At 36.0% G+C, this 9,823-nt stretch overlaps 1 non-coding gene and 1 pseudogene across 1 annotated transcript; one reads left to right on the plus strand and one right to left on the minus strand.

The window, feature by feature from the left end:
- Window positions 1-3,392: 3,392 nt before the first annotated feature.
- On the plus strand, window positions 3,393-3,500 carry LOC148577425 (small nucleolar RNA R71). Its single transcript, XR_015904660.1, has one exon. It is a non-coding gene; the product is annotated as a small nucleolar RNA R71 (small nucleolar RNA).
- A 2,280-nt stretch (window positions 3,501-5,780) lies between these two features.
- On the minus strand, window positions 5,781-9,604 carry LOC107607751 (callose synthase 3-like; annotated as a pseudogene).
- Window positions 9,605-9,823: the final 219 nt, after the last annotated feature.

The following is a 9,823-nucleotide window of genomic DNA, read 5'->3' on the forward strand; positions in this document are numbered from 1 at the left end:
GACGCTGGAGTAAGGATGGGAATAACTGAGTATATCTCAGTTGAGCGGCCAATCACTAAAGCATCAATGGAAAAACAACAATCACAGGATGACCCCATCAAGAAGAGAACACAAGAAATTCTCCTAGAAATCCCTCAATCTGAATACTGGGAGTATCTTGAAACATCTATTACCAAGATGCAAGAAGCTATGGAACAAATACAGAAAGAACAGAAGGAACAAAGTAGCATTCTTTGCTATTTGCTTAAAAAACAGGAGGAGCAAGGGCATGATTTAAGGGAATTGAAGCGCCAGAAATTATCTCTTGAAGGACCAAGCACCCCGCAGATTAGAGGAACATCCACTTCCCAGAACAAAGGTTGTTAAATTCCAATCTTAGCCTTAACTCTGTGATAACTGTTTTTATTTTAGTTTTACCTTAGGAGTCATATAGTAGTAATTAGTATCTATATTTTTTATTTTATCCCCAATTAAGCTATAATTTAATTTTATCATCATCATTAAACATGAATAAAATAGAAGAATTTCTTTAGAATAAGAGGCAATATTATTTTGAGTTTTTAATAAGATAAATTCTAATTATCTATATGTGGTGGCAATGCTCTCTGTCTTCTGAATGAATGCTTGAACAGTGCATATGTCTTTTGAATTTGATGTTTAAGACTGTTAAATATGTTGGCTCTTGAAAGAATGATGAACATGAGACATGTTATTGATAATCTGAAAAATCATAAAAATGATTCTTGAAGTAAGAAAAAGCAGCGAAGAATAAAGCTTGCAGAAAAAAAAATATAGAGAAAGAAAAAGAGAAAGCAAGGAGAAAAAGCCAAAGCTCTTAAAACCAAAATGCAAGAGCAAAAAGCCAATAGCCCTTAAAACTAAAAGGCAAGGGTAAATAAAAAGGATCCCAAGGCTTTGAGCATCAGTGGATAGGAGGGCCTAAAGGAATAAAATCCCGGCCTAAGCGGCTAAACCAAGCTGTCCCTAACCATGTGCTTGTGGCGTGAAGGTGTCAAGTGAAAACTTGAGACTGAGCGGTTAAAGTCAAGGTCCAAAGCAAAAAAGAAGAGTGTGCTTAAGAACCCTGGACACCTCTAATTGGGGACTTTAGCAAAGCTGAGTCACAATCTAAAAAGGTTCACCCAATTATGTGTCTGTGGCATTTATGTATCCGGTGGTAATACTGGAAAACAAAGTGCTTAGGGCCACGGCCAAGACTCATAAAGTAGCTGTGTTCAAGAATCAACATACCGAACTAGGAGAATAAATATCACTATCTGAATTCTGAGTTCCTATAGATGCCAATCACTCTGAGCTTCAATGGATAAAGTGAGATGCCAAAACTATTCAGAAGCAAAAAGCTACTAGTCCCGCTCATCTAATTGGAATCTGAGCTTCACTCAAAAACTCTGAGATATTATTGCTTCTTAAAATTATTTGTAGTCTATTTTATTTATCTAGTTGCTTGAGGACAAGCAACAGTTTAAGTTTGGTGTTGTGATGAACGGATATTTTATACGCTTTTTGGGGTTAATTTCATATAGTTTTTAGTATGTTTTAGTTAGTTTTTAGTTTATTTTCAGTAGTTTCTATGCAAAATTCATATTTCTGGACTTTACTATGAGTTTGTGTATTTTTCTGTGATTTCAGGTATTTTCTGGCTGAAATTGAGGGAGCTGAGCAAAAATCTGATTCAGGCTGAAAAAGGACTGCTGATGCTGTTGGATTCTGACCTCCCTACACTCAAAGTGGATTTTCTGGAGCTACAGAACTCCAAATGGTGCGCTTCCAATTGTGTTGGAAAGTAGACATCCATGGCTTTCCAGAAATATATAATTCTATACTTTCCTCAAGGATAGACGACGTAAACTGGCGTTCAACGCCAGTTCCATGTTGCTGTCTGGCGTCCAGCGCCAGAAACAAGTTACAAGTTGGAGTTCAACGCCAGAAAAGGATCCAAAGCTGGCGTTGAACGCCCAAAACAGCCCTATGCACGTGATTAGCTTAAGTCTCAGCCCCAGCACACACCAAGTGGGCCCCAGAAGTGGATTTCTGCACCATCTATCATAGTTTGTTCATTTTTTGTAAACCTAGGTTACTAGTTTAGTATTTAAACAACTTTTAGAGGTTTATTTCACATCTCATGACATTTTAGATCTGAACTTTGTACCTTTTGACGGCATGAGTCTCTAAACTCCATTGTTGGGGGTGAGGAGCTCTGCTGTGTCTCGATGAATTAATGCAAGTATTTCTGTTTTCCATTCAAACATGCATGTTCCTATCTAAAATATCCATTCGCACTTCAATATGAATGTGATGAACATGACAATCATCATCATTTCCCCACGAACGCGTGCCTGACAACCACTTATGTTCCACCGTAGAATGAATGAATATCTCTTAGATCTCTTGATCAGAATCTTCGTGGTATAAGCTAGATTGATGGCAGCATTCAAGAGAATCCGGAAAGTCTAAACCTTGTCTGTGGTATTCTGAGTAGGATTTAGGGATTGAATGACTGTGACAAGCTTTAAACTCGTGAGTGCTGGGCGGAGTGACAGACGCAAAAGGATAGTAAATCCTATTCTGGTACGATTGAGAACCTGCAGATGATTAGCCGTGCGGTGATAGCGCATTTAGACCCTTTTCACTGGAAGGATGGATGGTAGCCATTGACAACGGTGATCTACCAACACACAGCTTGCCATAGGAGGACGTGCGTGCGTGAATCAGAAAACAGAGGAAAGCAAAATTTCAGAAGACAAAGCATCTCCAAAACTCCAACTTACTCTCCATTATTGCATACAAGTATAATTTGTGTTCTGCCCTTTTATTCCTTGCAATCAAATTTGATAAGTGAATTATTTTATTGTTTTCCTGACTAAGAGTTACAAGGTAACCATAGATTGCTTCAAGCCAACAATCTCCATGGGATCGACCCTTACTCACGTAAGGTATTACTTGGACGACCCAGTGCACTTGCTGGTTAGTCGTACAAGTTGTAAAAAGTGTGATTTACAATTCGTGCACCAGTTTTTAAGATCATAAGCTTCTTCTTCAGAAGATGCCTCTTGAGTACAGTTGGATGCAGCTTGCATTCCATTCAGACTCTGAGAAATCATATTGACTTGCTGAGTCAATATTTTATTCTGAGCCAGTATGGCATTCAGAGTATCAATTTCAAGAACTCCCTTTTTCATAGGCGTCCCATTACTCACAGGATTCCTTTCAGAAGTGTACATGAACTGTTATTAGCAACCATGTCAATGAGTTCTTGAGCTTTCTGCAGGCATTTTCTTTAGGTGAATGGATCCATCTGCAAAAGTATCCAATGACATTTTAGCCAATTCAGATAGACCATCATAGAATATATCCAGGATGGTCCATTCTGAAAGCATGTTAGAAGGACACTTTTTGGTCAGTTCTTTGTATCTCTCCCAAGCTTCATAGAGGGATTCACCTTCTTTTTGTCTGAAGGTTTGAACATCCACTCTAAGCTTACTAAGCTTTTGAAGAGGAAAGAACTTGGCTAAGAAAGCCGTGACCAGCTTATCCCAAGAGTTCAGGCTATCTTTGGGTTGAGAGTCCAACCACACTCTAGCTTTGTCTCTTACAGCAAAAGGGAAAATCATGAGCCTGTAGACTTCAGGATCTACTCCATTAGTCTTAACAGTATCACATATCTGCAAGAATTCAGTTAAGAACTGAAAAGGATCTTCAGATGGAAGTCCATGGAACTTGCAGTTCTGCTGCATCAGAGAAACTAATTGAGGTTTAAGCTCAAATTGTTTGCTCCAATGGTAGGGATGGAGATGCTTCTTTCATGTAAATTGGAATTAGGTGCAGTAATGTCACCAAGCATCCTCCTTGCATTATTATTATTTTCGGCTGCCATCTCCTCTTTTTGTTTGAAAATTTCTGAAAGGTGCTTGCTGGATTGTTGTAATTTAGCTTCTCTTAATTTTCTCTTCAGAGTCCTTTCAGGTTCTGGATCTGCTTCAACAAGAATATTCTTGTCCTTGCTCCTGCTCATATGAAAAAGAGGGAACAGAAAAATAACAATAGGGATCCTTTTTACCACAGTATAGAGGTCCCTGTGTGAGTAGAAGAAAAGAAGAAGAGAAAATCTGAACTCAGAGAGAGAGGGTTCGGATTTTTGGTGAGTGAGGGAGAGATGTTAGTAGATGAATAAATAAATAGAAGGAGATGAGAGAGAAGGATGATTTTCGAAAATAATTTTTGAAAAAGAGTTAGTGATTTTTGAAAATAGTTTTTGAAAAAGGTTAGTAATTTTCGAAAATTAAAATAAAAAATAAAAATAATTAGTTAATTAGAAAGAAATTTTGAAAAAGAGGGAAGGAATTTTTGAAAATTAGAGAGAGAAAGTTAGTTAGGTAGTTTTGAAAAAGATAAGAAACAAACAAAAAGTTAGTTAGTTAGTTGAAACAAATTTGAAAATCAATTTTTGAAAAGATAAAAAGATAAGAAGTTAGAAAAGATATTTTAAAATCAAATTTTTGAAAAAGATATGATTTTGAAGATATTTTTGAAAAGATATGATTGAAATTAGTTTTGAAAAAGATTTGATTTTTAAAATCACAATTAATGACTTGATTCACAAGAAATCACAAGATATGATTCTAAAACTTAAAGTTTGAATCTTTCTTAACAAGTAAGTAACAAACTTGAAATTTTTGAATCAAAACATTAATTGATGATGTTATTTTCGAAAATTAGGAGATAAAGAGAAGAAAAAGATTTTTGAAAAATATTTTTAAATTTTTGAAAATAGATAAGAAAAATGAAAAAGATATATTTTTGAAAAAGATTTTGAAAAAGATAAGATTTTTAAATTGAAAATTTGATTTGACTCATAAAAACAACTAGATTTTAAAATTTTTTTAAAAAGTCAATCCAAATTTTCGAATTTATGAGAAGAAAAAGGGAAAGATATTTTTTTTATTTTTAAATTTTTAATGATGAGAGAGAAAAACATGAAAAATGATGCAATGCATGAAAATTTTGGATCAAAGTATGTGATGAATGCAAGAACACTATGAATGTCAAGATGAACACCAAGAACACTTTGAATGTCAAGATGAACATCAGGAACTTATTTTTGAAAAATTTTATATGCAAAGAAAACATGCAAGACACCAAACTTAGAAATCTTTCATGTTTAGACTCTATGGATGCAAAAATGCACATGTAAAACAAGAAAAAGCACAAAACAAGAAATCATCAAGTTCAAACAAGAAGACTTACCAAGAACAACTTGAAGATCATGAAGAACACTATGAATGCATGAATTTTCGAAAAATGCAAGATGAATATGCAATTGACACCAAACTTATAACATGACACAAGACTCAAACAAGAAACACAAAAATATTTTTGATTTTTATGATTTTCTAAAAATTTTTTTGGATTTTTCGAAAATTATTTGAAAAAGAAAAATAAGGATTCCAATTTCTTGTTTTATACTTTTGTTGCTGATTGATGAGGATTGCTGATTACTTGCGAGAGCATAGGGGAGAATAGTGTTGTTGCTGCCTCTGTGTTAACTGTTAAGTGTGTTAAGTTTTTGGTTTTTATAATTTTTATGAAATTGGAATAAGTTTTTATGGTTGAAAAACAACAAACCCTTGGCCAGTTGGTCTATATTTTGTGCCTCCATGGAGCAATGTCCTTCCAAAATAGTGAGTCTTTGTCCCAAGCAAAAAAGCAAAGAATACAGGGGCCAACTGCAATTGCATTAATATGAACTCACTTAGTGCTGTTCAAAAGCCTCTTTCTAAGCCGATTTCCATCAGCATGGGCAAAGGCATTAAAAATCCTATTTGAACAAATGATTGAGAAGCAAGAGCCGTTGAAGAGGCTTATTGTCTCCAATGGCTTTCTGCGTACTCAAACCTCTTTCAAGCCCACTCAGAACGAGATAGAGACAACCATAGAGGAATAAATATATAGTGAGAACAGTTATCTACACAAAGTTAGGGGAGCTGTTCAGAAGCCATGGTATAGAAAAACCAAAAATGGGGCAAAAAATAACTAGAGCGCATCATCAGTGAGTCTTTGCTAGCATGGTAGCTCTCCCGATCTTTAAAAAGATCAGGAGTTGCCATTATTTGTTTGCCAAGACAAACGTTCACATGCATGCTTTTTGTTTAGATCGGTTCCCCTAATTGACCAGGAAAAAGAAAGAAATGCATAATATGTTATTGAAATTTAAATCATGTGATTACATATGAGAGTGCTGAAATAAAATCCAACTGTGGTGAAGTAACAGAATAGCATTATGAAGAAATCAAAACGATGTCCAAGTCGGTATATGTCTTGACTTTGTGGTTGTTCTCCATTTCCATTAGCTATCTTAACTTCAAACATAGTAATCTGGTTGAGACCCACATCTCTTCCCTTCCCAACTTGTATGTACTCATGATGAGTAACATTGCCTTCCCGCAGTGTAGAGTTGAATCCTGGTGGGAAAAAAAAACAAAAATTAGAACTGCAGATAAAAATCAAATATTAAAGAGGAATTGGACAATACTATACCAGTAAAAATATCTTCACTCAAATTGATAACCTTGGAAGCTTTACTCACACCCCGTCTTGTAAGGTGAAAAAGCTTATCAAAGACATCAGGATGACTATAGTGGAAAAAAACCCTACATAAGCAGATAAAAAAAAAAAGAAAACAGATATACATGATGACATGTCACCATGTCATGTTTTTCTATGCTTTTTCATACAAAAAATTGATGATTTGTGCTTGAATATTGAATGTTTTTATGCTTAATTGATACATTTTCTTGATCTTTTGATTTTATAAATTTTGTAGGAAATAAGAAGAAAAAGAAGCAAAAAGCACAAAATAAGCTAAAAAGGAGAAAAAAAGAGCTTTGGGGTACACTTTGAAGTTGGAGCACACTTTGGAGGCTTAGGCCACACTTTTAAAAGCGTGGCTCATGACCAAATTAAAGGAAAAATTGCAATCAGCACACAAAGCTCCACTCATGCCAAGAGCGGAGCATCATCCTGATGCAATTTCAACTTGGAATCAAAATTTTTGTTAAGTTAAAATCTGGGCGCTCACAGCATGACCATGCCTACTTCAAAGGGCTATAACTTGAGCTACAGATGTCCGATTGATGTGCTTCCAGTTGCGTTGAAAAGCTGACATTCAGAGCTTTCCAATGATGTATGGCAATCTATATTTGGCATGAAATTGGAGCACGAACAAAATACATCTTTAAGGGCTAAAAACAAACAAAAATAGATCAAAGTGCAACCACCAAGATTCGAAGAGGGAGCCTCACTCCAAGGCAAAGAGGTGCTTCTAATAGCGCTCACTTGGAGAGCACAGCGCTCTCTTGGAGAGCAATGTCGTGCTCTCTTCATAAAAATTCAAGGAAATCTTCTCTCCAAATGCTTTCACAAAGGTTTGAACTTGGGACCTCTCCTTGGAAGCTCCAATGCTCAGCTCACTTGGAGAGCTGAGCACTACTCATGAGCATGCTTGACATGGACCAAGGAAGAAGCGCACAATATTTGACACGGCCAGGGAGCACAAGGCGCAAGACATGTGCACAAGGCCCCAATGCTCAGCTCACCTTGTGAGCAGAGCATCCTCCTGGGAGCAATTTTCACATGGGCCAAAAATTCAATAAAAATCCAATTTAATTCAATTCTTCTCCAAATTGAATCAAGGCCAACCAAACCCATTTCTCCTCAAATCTAAAGCAAGCAAAGCCCACATCATCACTCAAAGGCACATGAACAAACTAGAATTAGGATTTTCATTTAATTTGTTTTTCATTTCAATTTCATTTTCATTTTTCACTTTGTAAAGCCTATATAAAGGCATCAATTCCAGCTCAATTGTAAGGAAGGCTAGCTCCACTAGGGAGTAGTTGGATTAGAAAACTCTCTCTTTAATTTTCATTTCTGTTTTAAATCTTGGATTGAGATTGGAAAGAATTCTGTTTTCATTCTCTATCTGCAACTTCTCTTGTTCTTCTTCTGCAATTTACTTTTCCATTTTCATTTTGCAATTGTTCTTGTTGGATCAAGGAAGGATTTGAGATCTAGACTTGTTTTCTAGTCTCTTCCACTCCTGAGATCTTCAACCATCTTTTACATTGCTGCAAATTAAGCACAAGTCATTTTCTGTTTTTACACTCTTCAAGCATTTTTACTTTCTGTTTCATTCGTCTTCAATTCCTTCTCCTACATTCTGCACTTTACATTTGATGCTTGCTGTGAGCTTGATTTATATTTCCTGAAATTTATAATTCTTGCAATTTCTCTAAGTTCTTATTCACTGAAATTTTGCTTCTCTGTTTACATTGCTTCCAGCACCCCAGCCCCTTTACTTTTCATGCAATTTACATTTCTTGTCATTTAAGATTCTTGCAATTTACTTTTCTTGTTCTTTAAGTTTCTGCACATTTACTTTCTGCACTTTAAATTTCCTGTCATTTACATTCTGTTGGCTACAAATTCACACAATTCACTCAATGTTAGCTTGACTAAACTAATCATCCACTAAAATTGCTTGATCCATCAATCCCTGTGGGATCGACCTCACTCTAAGTGAGTTTTACTACTTGATGCGACCCGGTACACTTGCCGGTTAGTTATATGTGTGTTTGGAAATTAGTTTTTCCACAAAAACACCATCAATACATATGTAGAGAGAACTCAAGCATTCTGTAGCTATTTTGCAGTCCAAATCTTAAGTATTTTCTAGCAGACCAAAAAGCCCGTAAGAAGCATAGCTTTGTATTAAAATAAGAAGCAAAGACTAATTTTGTTACACTTTCACTTCTCCATAAAATAGTGAATAGACCAACCAAAATAAAGGGTGGCAAGGATGAAAGAAGCAAATGTTTCCATCATCAATCTCCCACCCCACGTGCATCCTCCTCTCTCTCTCTCTCTCTCTAGCTTTATGACTCTGCAGCATGCTATTCTTTTATTTTAGAAAGCAACAGGATTATTCAACATTGTGTAGTTATTAACATATTATCAACAAGGTTGGATGATGATAATTCACACATGAACCATAAACCGCGTGAGAGGGCAGTAGATAGAGGAAGAATAACATTTTAAGCTTAAACTTGTTGGTATTTGTGCGAAACCTAGACAGCAAAATAAAACCAACAAAAAAAATAATACTTGAACAATAAGCAAAAGAAAAGAACTCTATCGTTGAAAACTGAAGCCCATTAGTGTTAACTCCAATTTAGAATAGATTAGTCACAGTAGAAACAGTATGCATATGGAGGAAGAAGAAGAAGAAATAAGTTGACTTTTCCTACTTCTAGGTGCCTGACGTGCAGTAGATTCCATGCCGATCCACTTCTCCGAGAGCCACTTTCCCAATCTCTGTTTCTTCCTGTGGCGGCATGTTCTTGAAGATATTAGTTCTTCCCCATCGTGCTTCCTCCATATATGGCTCGCCCCTGCTTCTCTGGATTTCCAAACTCTTCCGGTTGGTGATATGAAGTGAAAACTGGGGAGGAAGACGAGGATCATCAAAGGATGTGGAGGTGGTGGCGGTGGTGAGATGAAGAAAAATATTAAGATCCCTGAATTTCATTACTTTCGTTGCTTTTAAATTTTCAGTCACCAAAAGTAAAAGAGAAGAGAAGGAATCTGATTTTGAGAATGGATTTGGAAAGAAAAATTCCCGCTTTGGCACCTCTGAAGGTAACACTGTTCTTTGCTCTGCGACGTGTCCTTACCACGATGATGCTAAATTGGATGGAACACTACTCAAGCCTAGTGTACTGAACTGCTTAAATATTATTCTAGCGGT

This window comes from Arachis ipaensis, chromosome B1, assembly GCF_059453495.1.
Source record: "Arachis ipaensis isolate K30076 ecotype BB chromosome B1, ASM5945349v1, whole genome shotgun sequence".
NCBI classification, from domain to species: domain Eukaryota; kingdom Viridiplantae; phylum Streptophyta; class Magnoliopsida; order Fabales; family Fabaceae; genus Arachis; species Arachis ipaensis.